The following is an 18941-nucleotide window of genomic DNA, read 5'->3' as shown; positions in this document are numbered from 1 at the left end:
AAGACTAGCCACCGTGGGAGTAACTTCAGCAGTAACATCGAGTCCAACTCGGCAAATTTGCTTATGTGGTAGTGAGTTAATGAGGAGAGAGATAGTTATAAGGCTGGTTGTAATAGTACTATCATAGGTAGTATCATGCATGCCAACTAGGCAAATTTGATGATGTGGCATAGAATTGAATGAAGAAAGAGAGAGTTGAATATCATATCATGATACCGTATTATATTAAATGGTGTGCTACTATGTGTCATGCATGGCAATAAATGAAGTTAGCTATGATACTAACTTATGATACCATGCACTACGGATGTAGTATCATACACTAGTATCATATGCATGATACTAGTATATGATACTCGTCATTACGACTAGCCTAATAACTTAGCTAGTTATTGTAACATCACATGTCCCAATGCAATATGAGTCTATAACCTAATAAATGAAGCTTTGCATGTTACCACACTTATGTTACTACTACCTCTGTCTGGGTTTATTGGTTCCCATTGTATTTCGTGCCAAATTTTGACCATAGATTAAACTAAGAAAATGTTCACGCATGTCACCAAACATTATATTTTTCAAAACTATGTTCAAAGATGAATCCAATGAGATAATTTTTCTTGACATGCATTAACATTTTGTTAGTTAAATATTTAGTCAAAATTTGGTACAAACTATAAAAGGGACCTATAAACCAGGACGGAGGTAGTACCCACTATGAAGGTAGTAACATAGTCTAGGGATATGTGTTTGTTACTAGTGTATGTTACTCACCATTGTGGCTAGTCTAACACATAGGCGTGGTGCATTAACTCTCACGTTGTTTCTTATTTTTTGACATAAATAGAGGAATCAACCAAGAAGAGATGTGGGGCTTGTATGCTTTTAATGACTTGAGACTATCAAACATGACATGTAGTGGTCAGTTTGTTGCACAAGAACAAATACAACCCACGTCAGCACACACGCATCTTATAGCATCACATCCAATGGCTATAAAAGATGAATGAGACCAAATTATATCTCATCTAGATGAGTTCTAGCAAAACTATATTAATAATACTTAGTACTCCTGCGCCATGTATCATATAAGTATCATGTAGTACTTTATTTATTGCCATGTATGACACATAGTTCACGAGCGCTCTCTATATGTACAACCTTTTTTTTAATTTCAAGTTTTGCTCCATGGCGCAATCCATCGATACTACTACTGTACAAAAGTAGAGTATATACATTTTTTTAAAAGGCTAGAGGGCAGGGCAGTCTAGCTAGGTCGGTTTCATGAGAGGCGAGGGCCTTTGTGATTTGACGGCTCATTAATGTTGTCAAATCGAATAGTACTGCGCCGCCCGCTACACGCCCGGCGCCTCCATTAAACCCCTCTATTAAACCTGCATGCAAACCGAGGATCCTAATCCGGCCACACGTCCGTTCATGAACGGGCCAGAATTAAACGCAACACCGGCCGAGCTCCTCCCGTCCGACCTCAGTTTAAACGAGGCCAGACGCCGGCCAAGCTCCTACCGTCCGCCCTCTATTTACACGAGGCCAGACAAACAGCGGGCAAGAATCGCACCCCTCCGCCGCTCCCCCATCTCCTCCTTCACCATTTTCTCCACCCTTCCGATGGCTTCCTATGAGCCATTCTCCGGCATATTACCCGGCTGGGTGGCCCGCCGAGCCCTCCGGATACGGGCGAGGCCGCTTGGTGCTTCACCAACCTCGCTTGGCCCGACGGAGCCAGTTGCCACCCCAAGCAGGCGCGTGGTTCAGCAACTCGCCGCTCTAATTCAGCTCGATGAGGAGTGGCAAGTTGCTCCATGCTGGCACGGCGGCGAGCACGCCGGTACGGGCGTCGTCGCTGTCGCGTCGTACAGCGCCACCAGTGTCTGTGGTGGCTGTGCCTCCCGTGTCTGTGGGCGCACCTCCCGTGCCTGCGGCAGCGCCATGCAGGCAGAGACAGAAGCTGGGTGCATGGAGAGCGACCAGTCGGTGGCCAGCTTCTCCCTGTCTGCCGCCATCATCGAGGAGAAGTAGAACACGGGAGGCCGCCGCCACTTGGGACCCATGAAGGCCACCGCCGAGGCACGACCGCGGATTCAGGTGGTTTCTTTGCTGCTTCGTCTCTTCCGAGGACCTTCGTCGACCCCGCAAGTGTCTGACGGACATGAGGAAGACAAAGGGATCCGCGGGCGGCCATTTAGAACTAAAATAAGTCTAGATATATCCATTTCTAGGACAAGTATTTCCGGACGGAGGGAGTATTAATTATACAAGAGAGTCGGATTGGCACCTCTTAGTTCATGTAAATGTAATGAAATCCATCATGTTTATATGAAGATCCGACTTTTTTATACGAAATCCTTCATGCTTATATGAAATCAGTCCGTGTTTGCACGAATTTCATCTGGTTGGTTAGAGTTGTAAAAATGTATGCCGCTGGCGTTTGATGTCGTCCTCCGCGGAAGGAAGCGGGAGGAAATTTGCCGGTTGCCGTTGGAGATGCTCTTTATGCTGGAAATAATAGAGTGACATCCAATCCATTTGAGTTAATTGTATGTATGATTGTCCCTCTATAAAATGTTAATTGCATGTACAGTGTACACGTGACTTGCAGGGTGGCTACAGCTTCATACAGAAAGTTAAAAAGAAACAAGTCCATCCTTAATATTCTAAGTACTCTGTGGGTTCCACTGTCAGTACAGTAGCGAAACAAGTATATATTACTCCCTTCGTTCGTAAATATTTGTCTTTTTAGAGATTTCAAATGGACTACTACATACAGATGTATATAGACATATTTTAGAGTGTAGATTCACTCATTTTGTTCCCTATGTAGTCACTTGTTGAAATTTTTAGAAAGACAAATATTTAGGAATGGAGGGAGTAAATAAGTAGAGTAATATATAATATACAAATCTAAAGTTAAAAGACAGAAATCGAACTCATGTCATCGCGTTGCGAGCATCTGGCGCTAACCAGCCCAGCAAATTTTTGTTGTAGACCATGCTGGAGATATATCTCCATTCGTTCCTAAATATTTGTCTTTTTCAAATTTCAAATGGACTACCACATACGGATGTGTATGTAGACATATTTTAGAGTGTAGATTCACTCATTTTGCTACGTATGTCTTTTCAGGAAGGGGTCAGATTTGTCCTTGATTTATTTATGAGGTATCCAGATGGCACTGCACCGCCAAGAAAAGAGGGTAACATCAAAATTATGGACTACTTTTTTGAGTATGTTGGTAAGGTCCGGTCATAGTCACTTGTTGAAATCTCTAAAAAGACAAATACTCCCTCCGTCCGGAAATACTTGTCATCAAAATGGATAAAAGGAAATGTATCTAGACGTATTTTAGTTTTAGATATATCTGTTTTTATCCATTTTGATGACAAGTATTTTCAGACGGAGGGAGTAGAAAACAGAGTTGGTGATGATGGTGTGCGTGCCATCCTGCAATATAGGCCGTCGGATTTATATCTAACGGATAGGAAAGAAACTATGGCAATTTTGCAAAAATATACCCACACGTCTCTCCACGTTCGCAAATAAGGCCTTCCCTCGTTCAGCCTTTTCTCTCACAAGATAAACTACTCATACAAATGCATCTTGATGTTCCGTGCAACGCACGGGCAGCTAGCTAATTTCTTTTAAAGTAGTTGCTGCGATAATTGGGTTGAAGTGATATGTTTTATGTCTACCCCGAATGATTTCAGATTCACTAGTACTCCCTCCGTTCCAAAACAGATGACCCAACTTTATACTAAAGTTAGTACAAAGTTGAGTCATCTATTTTGGAATGGAGGGAGTAGTAACAAAGAAAAGGTTGCCTTGTTAATTAACAAAAAACAGGGTGAAAACTATCACATGAGTCCGGTAAAAACAAGGCACACTGGGTTCAGCGTCATCGTCACTACAGTTGTGCGCGCGCGAGAAATCTACATATCGAGGGGGCTACCGAGCGAGGCACCGAGACACAATGTTTGAGAGAGAAACCAATTGACAGGTTATGATCAGATCGAGTTGTCACCCTTCTGCTGTCATTGCTAGGGGGGAGAAAGACGTATCGGGAGTGTGCGCGGTAGGCATAGAGGCACAACTAGCGAGTGTGTGTGTGTGTGTGTTTGAAAGAGGAGTCGATAGATTATTATCAAGATCGATGTGCCACCCTACTCCTTCAGTGCCGGGTAGTGTGTGTGTGTGTGTATGTTTGAGAGAGAATCCAGTCCATAGATTAGTATCAAGGTCGAGGTGTCACCCTACTCCTTCGGTGCCGGGTAGTGTGTGTGTGTGTGTGTATGTTTGAGAGAGAAGCCAGTCGATAGATTAGTATCAAGATCGAGGTGTCACCTTACTCCTTCGGTGTTGGAAGTATGTGGGGGGGGGCAGTGACACTTAGATATCTCTAATCTTATAAAAAAAGAGTTGGTGATGATGGTGTTCCTGCCATCCTGCAATATAGGCCATCGGATTTATATCCGACGGACATGAAGGAAAATATGGCAATTTTGCAAAAAGATACCCACACCCCTCTCCGCATTTGCAAATAAGGCATTCCCTCGTTCATCCTTTTCCCCCACAAGATAAACTTCTCATACAAATGCATCTTGATGTTCCGTGCAACGCACATGGGCATCTTGCTAGTAGGGAGAAGGAGTTTGTGTGACACATATCTAGCTATATTAAGGGATAGGTGAATAGCATATGTGTGAGAGACATTATTATACTTTGAGACATTAGTGGCTGTGGGTGGGCGGAATTAAAGGGGTGGGCGTGTTAGACATAGAGAGCGTGTGTGTTTCTGTGTGAGAGACTTGTAGGACGGGGTAGAAAGACGAATTTAACCCTGACGGAGGGAGAGAAATACACGACGTGCGCGTGTGTGATTCCGATGCCCATAGGGAAATGAGATATGTATGCGTGTGAGAGAGATTGCACAATTCATTCACGTATCACTATCTAGCGACCGTGGACATGCATCGCTTGAACATAAGTCAATATCTACTTCGTATCGTGGCCAAAGGTACAATATCGATTCAACGCTATAAAGATTGGACACTCACATATCACATTTTTTTCTATTTAAATAAACCTTTTTCAGTTGTGCATGCCAAAGTTACAGTGATGTTTCTTCAAACAACCAATGTGGCTATCATGCACATGCACCATTGTTACTCTTGCATTCAAATTCATTAGTCTTGGATGATTTAAGTTTCTATTTTGAAGTAATATATATGTAATATTCATATATGAATTCAACGGTTACGCAATTTATGAAATGGAGGCTATGTAATCATATGAGGTAACACTTTTAAGTAGCTAACTACAATATCCATTTCTTTTTGTGCGCCTCTACACTAACACGTCAATGCATTATGTTTAAAGTAAATAACCAATGGCACTAAATTATCTATTTACACGAGAAATACATAGGCTGAGTGTTAGAACCCTTTTTTGTGAACGCGCCACTACACTCGTACGATTGGTCGTGCCCGTGTGAACGTCCAAGTTATCGGTGCATCATCCCGAGTTATTATCTTTTTTCTGGGGTGGACTTCACACCAGTTATTAACTGCTGACGCGTGCCCCATGTACACAGTCTAACATGACCTTCCCGCTAGCACGGTCCAAAATTAGTTGAAACTGGATACGAACGATCCCGCGGGCGGCAAAATCTCCCGCCTCCTTCTAAAATTTCTGCCACCTTAGTCTTTAGCATGCGAAATCCCCCTTTTGTCCTTGGTGCATGGAGACCAACAGTTACAATACCGCCCTCATCTACATGATAGGTCGGGGCTGCTTTGGTAACTTCCGGTTCCCCCCACTACACGCCACCCCCATTTCCTCTCCCCTCCTCCCGCAAAAACGACTAACTCCACAACACCAGAGTTACATCACACCGTCAGTACTTCATCGCCCTTTCTCCCCTCCCCTCTCGAAACCCTAGACTGCTCATCAACCCGCGTACCATAGCCCATTCACTGCCAGCAGCATCCACCTCGCCGGATCTGCTTCTGCGGCCGCATCTACCCCTCCCACCTCCCCTAGAAACAAGTAGACTACTCATCCACCACTGTACCACAGCCCATTCAGTGCCGGCCTTGTCCACGGAGCCGGATTTGCTTCGTCGGTACTCTCGTCAACTGTCGCGCATCTGCAGCGGCTCATTCGTACTCCCTACCGGAGACGCTTCGTCCACACCCCCCGGAGCCGCCCCACCGACGCCCCCGTCAACGTCCTCTGATCCTCTTCGCCGACACCTTCCTCAACCCTAACGTAGGCGCTTCGCTAACACCTTCCTCAACCCTACCGGAGCCGCTTCGCCGACACCACCATCAACCCTACCGGAGTAGCTTCGCCTATACCATTCTTAACCCTACCGGGGCCGCTTTGCCAACTCACAAGTCCACGGCCTCAGATCCGCTTCCTCGCACCCTCATCCAACCTACCGGAGCAGCTTCTGACGCCCCGTCCACGGCCGCAGATCCGCATCATCGACACCACCCTTAACCCAACCACCGGAGCAGCTTCTGACGCCCCGTCCATGGCCGCAGATCCGCATCGTCGACACCATCCTTAACCCAACCACCGGAGCAGCTTCTGATGCCCCGTCCACGGCCGCAGATCCGCATTGTCGACACCATCCTTAACCCAACCACCGGAGCAGCTTCACCTATGCCCTCGTCCACGGCCACAGATCCGCTTCACCCACACCGTAGTCCACCCTACCGAAGCCGCTCCACAAAAACCCTACTCGACGGTTCTAGACTCCTTACCGGACCCCGACAGCCAGCGCAGCGTCATCACCCTCGACATTTCTAACCTGATTCCCACCGTCTGGAGAGATGCCAAGCACCCACCACGGCCTAGGTACTTGTCACCTTTAAACTCGTCCAGCATCACCTGCCCGATGTACTCCAAATATACTAATCGGTCGTTGTTACCTATTATGCAGCTGGCAAAAACTACAAGGACGATGTTTCTTCTGGATCTAGCAGCTTGGCCAACCAAGATCCTAGACTGAGGCATTGCTATGATCTTGTAATCGTGTCTCTCTCTCTTGTATTGTTCTGTGCCTGCCAGCGTGCTTTGCTAGGATTTTCGACCAGTAATCCCTTTGTGCAGACAATGATTTCTACTACTGGCTGCTAAATTAGATATGGTAGATGTCATACATGATACTACCTCGTACCTCCGTTCCGAAATATAAGTCTTTCTAGAGATTCCACTATAGGCTACATACGGAGCAAAATGAGTGAATCTACACTCGAAAATGCATCTATATACATATGTATGTGGTCCATACTGGAATCTCTACAAAGACATATATTTAGGAACAGGGGCAGTACATTACACAAAATCGTAGGTGGCATGTAGGAATTCCAGTGCACTACATTAGGCTCCCTTAGAGTGCCTGCCAGTCCAGCATACAGAGTCATGGCTAGTTTATGGTACGCACACAATCGTTAATTGGTGGTTTAAATATGCGCAAGGGATATGCAATGTAGTATCATGTAGAGATGTCTGAAATTAGCCGTGTCAACTTGCAGATAGGGTTACACAATGAAAAAGTACAAGATGTATGTGGCAATTTCATGGAACATCGCAAAAAAAGGAGAGGTAGCGGTGAGCCTATACAGTGTGCTATGGTACGTCACTCCTCCATTGCAATCATCGTGACATGTTATTTGTATGCCAGTTCTATTAGCCAAGTTTCTTAGGGATAGTTATTACGAGTTATCCTAAGAAAATAAGCACCTGTGAATATAAGCTCCATGTAATACGCCAACCAGTTCTTTTCATTGCGTTTTCATCTTATCTTTGGTATGATCAGTGGAAAGTCTAGATTGCATTATATATATTTTTCATTTTGCTGCACATATGGAAATTAATTTGACTTGCAAACATCACAAATTAAACCCAGTGCAGTAATTAATATGATAGGAAAACAGACCATCACTATTTGCTCAAAATGCAAATACAAAGATACCATCTGCTTGGCACAATCTACTTTGGTCAATGTTTTCCATACAGATCCCATTGCCCAATTTAAACGAAGAACGCATGACCCACATTTAAATGAAGAACAATTATTTGTTGAAATTCGATGGTCCAAGTGGCTGGTTATTATCATATAGAAGCACCACCTAAAAGCATCATATAGCAGCAGCAGCAGCTCATAGCAACTCATCATACAGCAGCAGCAGTCTGCAATTCATCATATACCAGTAGCAGCTCATAGCAATTCATCATATAGCAGCAGCAGGAGCAGCTCATAGCAATTCATCATATAGCAGCAGCAGGAGCAGCTTGTAGCAACTCATCATATAGCAGCAGCAGCAGCAGCAGCAGCTCATAACAACTCATCATACAGCAGCAGCAGTCTGCAATTCATCATATACCAGCAGCAGATCATAGCAATTCATCATATAGAAGCAGCAGGAGCAACTCATAGTAATTCATCATATAGCAGCAGCAGGAGCAGCTTGTAGCAACTCATCATTCCCCTTCCCTTCAATTTTTAGTGAGGTTCTACTCCAAACACCCCCCTCCAAAGCGAAATTAGATAAGCCCAAGCACATAACTCAAAAATGACTTCTTTACATCTTTTATGGCTTATTTTGACAATATACCCTGAAAAGGCAGAATCGAACTGGCCCTTAACCTGCAATTCAATTGTGCGTGCAATGATGAATCACTCCTGCCTGCTATCTATACATTTAGGCATCATCATACATGGCATAACCTAATACATGTGCATTCCATTGTAGAATCTGGAATATGCAATGTTTATGTTAGTTCACACGTTGCACATGATGTTTAAATGCCCCTTAAATCTGGTCAGTCAAGTGATGGTCTTTAAGCCTCCTTCTTTGCTTCTTTTCTTGATATGTAAGATTTGCTCACACATATGTTCAATTGCTTATTTGCATCAGCCAGCCATACTAGGACTATTTGCTTTGATTACTTGCTGTTCTTGACCTAACACTCTAACAGAGCTTGTCAACGATTTAAACACTAAGGGATGCTATAGTGGGGCCTTGTCTAACTCATAGGTGAATAAAGGTTTGGCTGTACACTACAGTAGGCTCTCCAAGAGTACCTGGAGATCCAGTTCGAAGGTATGCCTAGTTTTTACATAGTGCAGACATAGTAAATGCTCATTTCATTGTGTGCAAGTGCAAGAGATGCGGCATGTTTCATTATGTGGTGTTGTTTTATTATAATCTCATCCTTTTGTGTTCACAGACTGGAAAGTATGCATATTTATCTTCCAAGGAGACGAGTAACTAGTTTGTGTCACCTTGCAGAGGGGGTGCAATGAAGATAAGATTGAGGATTTCCATGTACAAGATGTTAGGAAGGAGCCTTGCAAGAGAAGTAGGAGCTGCACTGAGCCTCTTCAACCTGCTAAGGTAAGTCACTGTATGCAACTCAACAGTTCAATTCCTTGTTTGTTTCAGGCATAGTTAATTTTCTCTTTTCAATTGCTTTATTTGTCCTCACTTAATGAGATGCCCAAATAATTATGCCTGATGTTCGGTACTTGTATCACTATTAGTTGACATAATTAAAGGCCTTACCATTTAATTACTCTGCCGAAGTGTGCCTGAAGCTTTGAAGTCTATTAACCAACTATTATTGCATGAGGCTCACAATCTAGTTTATACTATGCTAATGATTGCATAGTTTTGCCTGTTGTAGTATGTTTGTATGAAACCCTCTGCTGTTCATTATGCTACCTAAGACTCTAATTGAGGTACAGAATGGCCAACTGCTTGCTTACTTATACGCAACATGTTGTCTAAATTTGTAACTTGTTTGTGTTTTCGATTGGGCCCCAACATCATGCTCCTCTGGTGAGCTAAGAGGGATTTCTGTATGCAGGCTGCACGGACTATCTTTTTTATAATTTTTAAAATATCACCTGCTTATGCTTCATGACGTGTAACATTTTTTTTGTGAAAGTGACGTGTAACATTATTGTTAGTCTTGTTTTGCCATGTAGTACAAAATAGTGTCTTGTTCGCTTCACTGTTGTAACTATATTTTTGCCCTAGTCATGTGTACTTATAGAAACATTTCAGGATGAAGTGACATCAACACAAAAATCTGCGAGCAGTGCGGCATGGCTGTTACCGAATGATTATGGATTGGAATTGGAATGTGCTGATGTTCTCGAGCATCAACTAGAGGTGGCAAGACAACGTGTACATGATTGTCAACGTATAATCAACAAGTTGAGACTGGACATGCAGGTATTAGATGCAGGAGTCAAAAAATGAAACAAGACACCGAGGTAACCATGAAGGAATTGGAGATTTTGCAGACTGAAATTTGTGCTATCTGAATCCGGCCAATCCTATTTTCTGAAGAGATTATAGTTCAAATGGAGTTAAGTTGATGTGCGTCCATGATGTATGAGCCGTATTTTCCCAGTGTATGTAATTTTTTGTTTGTGTATGCTTTATTATCACCTGTGCCGTACCATAATGCCCAGTGGGTATAATCGGCTGTAACTTCTTTATTGTATAGTGTAGGATTATTCTACCTTTCTATGCCTTGATCTCTTTGTTGTATAGTGTATGCTTTTTAGAGGTGATAGTATTGAGTAGGATAATTCTTTGAATATGCTATATCGTTTAAACGGGGGCTAACTCGCCCGACCATGGGCCTTCTACGTCTCGTAGGATCCATGGGCCTTCTACGTCTCATAGGATCCATGGGCCTTCTACATCTCGTAGGATCCATGGGCCTTCTACGTCTCGCAGTGTCCATGGGCCTTCTACGTCTTGCAGGATCCATGGGCCTTCTACGTCACGTAGGATCCATGGGCCGCCGACTCATTTATGGGTCTTGTACTGGCCTTTAATGGGCCGTAGACGGGCCTATAATGGAAATTGTACGTTTTATTGGCTGACCATAACAGGCCGTTAATAGGCCGTATTTGGTGATGTTATGAAAATGGCCCAACAGACTAACGGACCACAAACGGGCCGACTGTAACGACGGGCTGAATTTGGCCCACAAGCAGAAAATGACAGTAACGGGCCGTAAGTAACCGAATGCTGCAAATAAGCCCAAGAATAAATGGGCTCTGAGAAGGCCGAAAGATAACATGGGTTGTAAATGGCCCAACTAAATAACGGGCTCTTAATGGGTATAAAGCGATACACTGTTCATTACGGGCCAGTTTCACCACAAGCTGTTAATGGGTCTAAAGTAATACACTATTCATCGCGGGCCAGTTTCACCATGGGCCGTTAATAGGCCAAGAGTTACATAGGGCCTCATATGGGCCGAAAGATGTCATGGGCCATACATGGGCCAGAAGTGAAAACGGGCTGGAATCATATTGGATGGCCCAGATGACGCTATTGGGCCTAATTCGGATAGGGCGTAATGGGCTTTGGGTTAGCGGGCTGTAAATGGGCTATATGCGAACAGGTCGTTAACAGGCTTTCCATGGGCCGGCCCGTCACCTTTTGACCAAGTCAAACGGGTCGGCCTTTTCACACGAATGGGCCTTTGTTGGGCCGTGCCACGTGTCGACGTATCATAGGCGCCTTTTGTCCAATGAGTGGATGACATCTGTCCCAACAATGAGCTGACACGTGTTTCCTCCAGCCAATGATGATTTTACACGTGGAAAATCCCCATTGGTCGGGGCTGTTAACGGGTTATCGGATCCAAAACCCGACCCGATAGCTTAATGGCGTTCCGTTACGGTGGATGCCACGTGTCGGTCACCCTTGATGAAAGCACTTCTGTGACGCGCGATTTATCGTCATGGAAGTGGACACTTCCGTGATGATAATTTTGGTAATGTCATCGAACACTTCTACGACAGCACAGGTATGACTATCTCGATTCTGTCATAAATTTTTCATGGATGTACATGCATAACAAAAAATGCGACCTACTGTGACAAACACGTATCATCACGGAAGTGTATTTTTTTGTAGTGTACGCGGCTCAGTTGAGCCCTGGTATGTCGATGCAGACGCGCAGCCCGCCATCGTCACCTGGATGGGGAGCTACGCCAGGTAAGTGGTGGCTGCCGCGCATGACTCTCGATTCCTGAAGCTTCTGAGTGACTTTACTGATGAACTCCTGAGGGTTGGGTCCTTCTTGCCTCATGCCTTCCTGCGGAAAACGTGTCGTACAGCACGCCTCCAAGTAGTGCCCGAGCGCCTCCCTCGTGATCTTGGCAAGGTCAGTGGCCCTCCAGGAGAGAGCCCCCGAGCCTTGCTCGAGGAGGGCTCCGGGTGCGCCTTCCTATGCAACGGAGGGAGGCACCCCTTGAATGGGCGCGGATCCTGGTGCCATGCCACCGGAGGTGCCTGCCTCCTGAGGTCTCGTGCTAGGTGATGTCTTCTTCTTCTTGGGAGCCGCCTTGAGAAGGCTCCTGCTCTTGTGATCTAGGTCTTCGATTGATGCGGCTTGGAAGGCGCGCTCGAGAGAGCACACTGCATCTTTTTCCTTGCAAGGGACCGTGATGACTCCACCGCTTCCTGGCATGTTGAGGACGTTGTAGCCATGGTGAGTTACTGCCATGAACTTGGCCAGGGCTGGATACCCGAGGATGGCGTTGTAGGGCAGGCGAATGTGGGTGACGTCGAAGTCGATGAGCTCAGTGCAGTAGTTCTTGCACTGTCCGAAGGTGACAGGGAGGCGGACCTGCCCTATTGGGATGGTGGAACCATCAGTGACTCCTGAGAAAGGCTTGGTTGGCTGAATCTGATCATACGGCACTTGGAGATTGTTGAATGTTTCAACGGACAGGACGTTGAGTCCTGGTGACCTGCACATTGCTGATGACTGGGGAACAGAGCATTGGGAGGACCCCGGCTGTCGCTGCGCACTTGAGCTGATCTGCTGAGTTGAACGTGATGGCGCACGTGGACCACCTGAGAGGGTGCGTGGCATCGACCTTCGGGAGGACTGCATTCACCTTGCGAGCAAACTGCTTGAAGATGCGCTGAGAGGCCGAGGCCTGGGCACCGCCCAAGATGCAAGCGATAGCACGCGGATCCTGGAAGCCACTAGCCCCCTCGTCCTGATGCTGGTCTTCATTCCTTCTTGGTGGTGGTGGCAGAGGAGGAAGGCCTGCGTTGCCTTGCGGGCGATCCTCACGAGGCTGATCCCTCCAAGCCCCCTCTCGAGGCTGGTCCTACCAGCGGTCCTCACGAGGCCGGTCATGCCACCCTTGGCGAGGGCAACAATATTCCCATCGTCCTCCACCTATTCCTCCTCCTCGGGCATAGCCCCGATCGCTGCGCTCGGGGCGTCGGCCGACACGTCCTTCTCGTACAACCCTGAGCTCTTGTCATTCGTTGGTGTTGTGGGTGTGGAGGTCGTGGTACACGTAGTATCGGCTGCCCTTGGACGACTCCGGTTGCTCCCTGCCACGCTTCGTGTCTGGCTCTGCCGCGAGCACAACTGCTCCCTTGCGCTTCACATCCTTGGCCTTGGACTTCTTCTTTTCAGGATCAGCGGCTGGGAGCTCGAGGAGGGAGAGGCGTCCCTCCTCATCTCTTGCGCACTTGGTCGCCAGGTTGAACAGCTCTAGAGACGTGCACAAATCTTCGTGGATCGCCAGTTCCTCCTTCATCTTGATGACGCGGACTCCATCAGAGAAGGTTGAGATGATGGCCTCCTCGGTCACCTTGGGAATCTTGAGGCGAGCGTTGTTGAAGCGCTGGATGTACTTCTGCAGTGTCTCCCCTGGCTGCTGCTTGATCTGGCTCAGGTCACTCATGGCCTGGGGCCGGTCGTGAGTGCCCTGGAAGTTGGCGATGAAGCGGTTGTGCATCTCGTCCCACGATGAGATCGTGCTGGGAGGCAGGTTCAGGAGCCAGGTGCGGGCACCGTCCTTGAGCGCCATGGGGAACCAATTTTCCATGACTTTTTTATCCCCGTTGTCCGCTTTGATGCCCAGCTCGTAGAGCTGGAGGAACTCCACAGGGTCGGCGGTGCCGTCGTAGCAAGGAGGCAGATCTAACTTGAACTTGCCCGGCCAGGCCACCCTGCGCAGCTTGGCGGTGAAGGCGTGGCAGCCTGCAGTAGCCACCGGCAGCCTTTTCTGATGTGGGGCTTGATCCTGGGGGTCCCCGTGCGCTGCTGCCAGGAGCAACGCAGGGTCTTGACGTGCTGGAGCAGGAACGCGATCCTGGCGCATCGGCGCGGGGAGCACGTGAGCGCCTTCTTGGGGGCGAGGGATTTCCTGATAGCTCCTTTCTCACTGCGCAGGCGCCGGACACGGTGGGTCTCGCCCAGGGGCCACACGCCTAGGAGCCAGGGCGCCTTCTTGAGGAGGAGGTGGCGGAGGCACCTCTGAAGCTGTGTTAACCGCGCAGGACGGAGGGCGAGGTAGCGAGAGGGACGGCACAGGGGAGCCCCCTGCGGCACTGACGAGCTCAGTGATGCGTGCGAGCCACTCTTCGTAGAGGTCGTCGACAGGACGGTAGTGCAGGAGCTCACGCACCAGGAGCAATGCGGCGTGCGCGTCCGCAGGAGCGTGACGGGCGTGCGACGACGAGCTAGCTAGAGTTAGCGACAGGGTGGTGGTGCGGCCTTCCCGTCGCATAGAGGGATGCAGCGATGACGCCTGCTGCTCGTTCCCCGCCGGGCCGGTGGCGGTGTGGGCAGCAGGCGATGGGGAACGAAGGGGAGGCCCACCAACGGGTGTCGTCTGGGTGACATGGGCAGCGAGGGCAGCCCGACGCTTGGCACAAGCTCGTTGAGCGTCAGCCATGGACGTGACGAACGACGGAGCACGAGACGGCGGAAGAAAAGATTCCAGCGCACCCCTACCTGGCGCGCCAAATGTTGGATGTGTGGTTCCGGCAAACCCGTAAGGTTCGAACTCTGGGGTGCGCGCAAAGATCTTTCCTCTACCAACCCACGTCCCAACGCCTCGTTGAGGATCTAGACTACTCCATGAACAACACAAGGGACACGAGGTTTATACTGGTTCAGGCCACCATTGTGGTGTAATACCCTACTCCAGTGTGTAGTGTGTGGATTGCCTCAGGGGCTGATGATGGATAGTACAAAGGAAGAACAGCCTCACGAGGGGTGTTCTTATGGTGGTATGCTTGGAGAGGAATTGCTCCATCTCTGTTGGCTCTGGGTGAGATCCAGATGAGATGCCTCCTACTGTGATGGCTCTCTCTATATATAGAGGCCCTGGTCCTCTTCCCAAATATTGAGCGGGAAGGGAGCCAACAACGGCCATTTTGAAGGGGAACATCTAGTACAACTTATCTTGACTAAAGTTGGTCTTCGACTGCCAAAGGCACTGGCGATGACGCCGTCTTGGGCTCCACGGTGACCTCCGTCCTGCCACTCTGCCGGTCTTGGTCCTGTTGCACTGGAATGGCAACCTTTTCCTGATGCCTTGGTCTGTGCTTGCCCCCTTTGCACCAAAGGGCAAACAAGGATACTGCGTAGGCCGGCGCCCGCCTGGTCTTGATCGTCATGGCTTGCGTCATGAGCACCTTGCGAGGTACCCTTGCCTTGATCTCTCCGCCTCCTCGTGAGCTTTGCTTGGCGAGGCCGCTCCTGAGGAAGCCTCCTGTCGTCCGCCCCGCGAGGCTTGGCCCCTCGCGAGGGTCTTGAGCTTGAGACGATGAAGATGGGCCGCACTGGGCGACCACTTGAGCCACATCGCAGGCTGCAGGCAGGCAAGTCTAGGGACGCCCGTTCCCAGAACACCGACAGTGATGTCTGGTTGGGTGGATGCTTCTGTCGATGGAGCAGCTCAGGTGAGGTGGACGACGTCGCGGCAGGAGCAGGACAATCCACACAAAGTTCCCTTCGACACCTACCTGTAACTGAAGTAATTATGTAAGGGCTCATTTGGCTTGCATAATTCTAAAAACGCAGGGATAGGAAAAACACCGATATAGGATAGGAATGCACATGGTAAACAGAGCATTTGTAAACACGAGATTTCTGTCAACTTGGGTTTTTGGTTCATAGGAATTGGAAGAGCAGAGGAATGCAGAGAAACATGGCCAAAATAAAGTGAAACCATATGAAAGTGTGTACAATTAGAATGTTATTCTACCACTAATGCACTTGGTCTTGTTTTCATGCATAGGATTTTGAAAAGTAGGTCCAGGTGGATGTTTTGCTCCATTCCTTTCAACAAAATGGATGAATAATTGAATAGTAGAGTGCCATAGGAAAATTCCCTATTGCTATGTTTTTCCGTTGAACCAAAATAGCCCTAATGGATCGACATGAATGTAGAGTGATATGTGATGCAACAAGTGTACAACCTCTTTGCCGTAGCCGTGTCGACCTCAACATCATTGGGTTGGTCGCTGAAGAAGTTGAGGCAGAGGTGGTTGTCGTGGTGGGCACACGGCAGATGCCATGGGATGGCTAAAGAGAGGAGGAGGCTCGAGGGCGCTAGTGGACTCCAGAGGCGGGGTTGGCATGAGCGAGCGCGGGACGCAAGACATACCCAGGTTTGGGACTCTCCGGAGAGATAACGCCCCTAGTCCTGCCGAGTGTGTTTTGATGTGCGACAATACAAGGTTGCTCCTGGAGTTGTATGGAGGGAGAAGGAAGGCTGGCCAAGGCTTAGGCTGCTCCTTCTCCTCTGGTGGATTCTATTGTTTGGTGGCTAGTTTCTCTACTCGCTTACTTGCTTCTCTTCCTACCCGTGTATGAGAGGGCTCCTAGGGGTTTTATAGGCCAACCCCCAGGGGTACAATGGTAATGTTAGAAGTTAGTGGGTGTCGGTGTCAAAACCGACGGATCTCGGGTAGGGGGTCCCGAACTATGCGTCTAAGGCTAATGGTAACAGGAGGCGGGGGACACAATGTTTACCCAGGTTCGGGCCCTCTTGATGGAGGTAATACCCTACTTCCTGCTTGATTAATCTTGATGATATGAGTATTACAAGAGTTGATCTACCACGAGATCGTAGAGGCTAAACCCTAGAAGCTAGCCTATGATTATGATTGTTGTTATCCTACGAACTAAACCCTCCGGTTTATATAGACACCGGAGGGGGCTAGGGTTACATAGAGTCGGTTACAGAGAAGGGAATCTACATATCCAAATTACCAAGCTTGCCTTCCATGCAAAGGAGAGTCCCACCCGGACATAGGACGAAGTCTTCAATCTTGTATCTTCATAGTCCAACCTTCTGGCACAAGTACATAGTCCGGCTATCCGAGGACCCCCTTAGTAGCCCCTGAACCAGGCTTCAATGACGATGAGTCCGGCGCGCAGATTGTCTTCGGCATTGCAAGGCGGGTTCCTTCCCCAAATATTCCACAGAATATTTTGAACACCAGGATCGTGTCCGTCTCTACAAAAAAAATTCCACATACCACCGTAGAGAATACAATATTCCACAAATCTAATCTGTTGACAACTTTTCACAGCATGACATCACGCTACGGCCCGGTGATCATTCGAACCGTTTTTCTCAACCAGCTGCTCCACATATTGCGAGGCGGTTTCCTTGGCACGTCTTGTCGAAGCAGAGATCGTGTCCCCTTATCACGGGATTCTCATCAATACGGGTGTGGGTAACCCAACCGCGCCATCAATGCGGCGCTTGGGAAATAAGCGAGTTTACCGGGCAAGTGGGGAGGCGCAGGATCCCTGCTACCTTTATAAGGAGATAAGGACTCCCCCTTTTCACCCACGCCTTCTTCTTTCTCTGCTTATCCATTCTCTCTCGCTCGAGCTCCAGCGCCCATGCATTTCTCTTCTCCGCCCGCCAGGGTCCTCCGAAAATGTCCGAATTCGGAGCAGGAGGCAAGTGGATGGCCTCTACCGTCCGGGAAAAGGATATCAAAAAGCTTCGGGAGGCCGGGTATCTGGCCAAGAAAATCAGCCATCGTCTCCCGACGGCGGGACTGATCGTCCCAACCCTTGAACCCCAAGAGAGGGTTGTATTCCGCCCTCACTTTGTCCGCGAGCTAGGGTTTCCCCTCCACCCATTCGTTCGCGGTATCATGTATTACTATGAGATCGATTTTCATGATCTATCCCCAAATTCCTTCCTCAACCTATCGACATTCATCGTCGTGTGCGAGGCCTTTCTCCGCATCTCACCACACTTCGACTTATGGCTGAAGATTTTTAATGTGAAGCCCAAGGTAGTGAGCGGCGAGCACGCCGAGTGCGGAGGTGCCATGGTGGGCAAGATGCCCAATGTTACATGGCCATCAGGTACTTTCAATGACTCCGTCAAAGGGTTGCAACAGCAGTGGTTCTATGTCACTGAGCCGCGCGACCCAAAATGGGCCGCAGCTCCCGAATTCCGATCCGAGCTCCCCTGCGGCTTACGTCCTGGCCCAAGAAGGGCCTGAACTGGTCTTTGCCCGACGAACTGTCGGTGCTCCAGACGAGCGTCAAGGATATGGAAGACAAGAATATCAAACTTGTCAATGTAGTCCAGGTGATGTTAGTTCGCCGGATCCTTCCTTGTCAACTAGGGCTTGCGATTTATGGGAATTCGACCCGGCCAAGCACCAGACCGGAGTAGTCCACCGCCGCTACCGACAGCAGCCCAGAATGGGATCCCAGGGCCTAGCCCCTGGTGAACTCGTGAGTATATAAAATATGAACACGTTTATGCATCTAGACTCACTACGGCTTGACATTTTAATCATTGAGCCATACTGTTTTGCAGTCCGGCGAGGTCCCACACCGAACAATCCTCATTGGATTCTATGGACAGCGGGACACCCCCGAAGGCCCCCTCCCCAAAACACATGAACGACACCGAGGTATCATCCCAGAGGGACCCAGGCCAAGCAGGGGGGGAAAAGATCGTCAAGGCGGCGCCAGAAGGTCAAACTTCAGGGGCCGGACACACGGGAGAAAAGGCTCCCATGGATGTCGACGGCGGGGGCTATCTTGAATTCGCCCCCCAGCTGGACGCAATTCCGGAGAAA

This window comes from Triticum aestivum, chromosome 7B, assembly GCF_018294505.1.
Source record: "Triticum aestivum cultivar Chinese Spring chromosome 7B, IWGSC CS RefSeq v2.1, whole genome shotgun sequence".
NCBI classification, from domain to species: Eukaryota; Viridiplantae; Streptophyta; class Magnoliopsida; order Poales; family Poaceae; genus Triticum; species Triticum aestivum.
Note: the sequence above shows the minus strand (reverse complement) of the source record.